Below are 2,295 nucleotides of genomic sequence, written 5' to 3' on the forward strand. Positions count from 1 at the left end.
TTTTTCTAACTTAATTAAAAGTTAACAAAAAGTGTGTATTACCTTAATTGAGTTAACCTATAGTTAAATTAACTTTTAACCTTTTTGTTATTAGTGCATATTAACTTAACTGAGTTAAAAAAAAAATCATTTACTTGCCCAGCCTTGCGTATATTAGTATAATATAATTATAATACAATATTATTATAATTAATCTCTATCACGTTGAGCTTGTATCGCCGCGCCGAAAAATTTATATTTTTCAATCATTCTGTATATTGAAGGAACACGCTGTATACATTTGAATAAATCAGAAATTTAAAAATTAAAACATTAAAATATTGATCACAACTAGCTGTAACTAATATTTAAATATTTAAAAAAGTTTTATTGTTAATACTACAGAAGTTATCCATAAAATAAAAAGTTTAATTGTCATAAAACAGTAAAAAATTATTAAAGTTACCCCATTTTACTGTATAAAATGACACACTTTGAAGTGTAACATAATTTAAATTAAAATGTTGTACAAACTATTTAATGAACAATTGTACATAATAATATATCCTTAGCTATAAAAGTTGAAAATTTCACAAATTTTTAGCAACAAAATAAATTAAAAATTATGAATTTGATAAATGTTGTCAAAATTTAAACTTAAAATACTTATAAAAAAAATAGTGCAAATATATTTTTTTCTAACTGCTATTGTAACAATGTGTAAAGAGCCTTGTATTTAGGAGTGAAAAATGTTTTATTGACATTAATTTTAAAAAAAATTATAAAAATCCAAAATTTCATATGCCTGGGGTGTATGGAAAGAACCTCACCGTGGAACACCTATGCAAAGATTCAGTGATATTCTCACTAATCGGCTAATTTTTCCACCACGGGGATCAGGTCTTATAGACCAAACAAGATAAAATATGCGTACCTATAAATGCTCAAAACGGATCAAAATATTTGGAAACTTGTATGGTGTATATGAATATGCTAATATTAACATTCGGACGGATTTTCATGTATCTTCGGTCATTTTTTTAGAATTGCACCAAGAACCAAATTTTGTTGAATATTTGCCGATTTTGCATAAAAGGCACGTTTTCCTTAATTGTTGTTTTGTTTTTTCCAACACTGAGTATTTTAAACTCTGAGCTACTAAATCGACCAACTATAGATTTATTTTTAAACCAGAAAAGATACATTTTCGTGATTTTAACGTGTTCCGAGCCCATAACAAAAAAGTTACGGAGACTACAGAACTTTAATTATCCCCCTTACAAAATATAAACAAACTAAATAATTTCGAAAGTATATTTTTCGAAAAATTAAAATAATAATAAATAGATATTATTAAATATTAAAGTTTCCTAGTCATGGTAAACATGGCCCATATTAACTATTGAGACTATAAATATCGATATTGCGTTACGTTTAACACCCAAAGCAGTTAACGAGAGTACATTGAACCAATGTGTGTATAATTGAATTTGTTTGTTATCATATATTTTATGCAATGACTATCTAGGGATTCAATGGTAAAAAGTAATGACTTTCGATAATAACGAAGAAAAGTTCGATTACTCCATCTATGATAATAATGTGTAAATAAGTAATATTATTATTTGAGCATTCATGTAGGTGTTTAATATTTTGCCTACACAATACGCCGTCTTACTTTTCTTTAAGATGATGTCAGCGCACTATTTGTTTTCTCCCTGGCCCACGTAGGAGAACACAGACAAAACGCAATTACGCAGTAATCAGTGTTTTTCTATGTTTTTAAGTAATCTTAGAATGAAATCACTCATTATATTCATCAATCACTCACATATTTTTGAAGGAATGCCATATCGATTTGTCTAAATCTTGTCTCAAAACAATTTAAACATCATTTAAGTTTACGAAATTGCTTTGTTTATTTTGAAAGTCGAATACAAAGTCAAATAACAATACAATATAAAATCTATTCCCTCAAAAAGATTATTTTCTATCAGTTTTGTGATGCGTGTATCTAGAATTACGTAAACACCATAGAAAAAATAATTCTGCGTTAATGCGATTTGTCTATGATGCGTATGGGCCAGAGAGAGAAAACAAATAGTACGCTGGCATTCTCTTCATATTATTTTGATTTCGCATCCTAACACACTAATACACATCATTGAAAACATGTACCATTTACCTAATAATTTGTTTAAGGTAAAGTAGGTACTATATAGGTACCTAAAATATATACCAATAGTAGTTAAAACATGCAATAATAACAAATATTTACAATATCTATATACCTACTATTTTGTAGTCAAGAGCAGT

This window comes from Acyrthosiphon pisum, chromosome A2 (assembly GCF_005508785.2).
Source record: "Acyrthosiphon pisum isolate AL4f chromosome A2, pea_aphid_22Mar2018_4r6ur, whole genome shotgun sequence".
NCBI lineage: Eukaryota > Metazoa > Arthropoda > Insecta > Hemiptera > Aphididae > Acyrthosiphon > Acyrthosiphon pisum.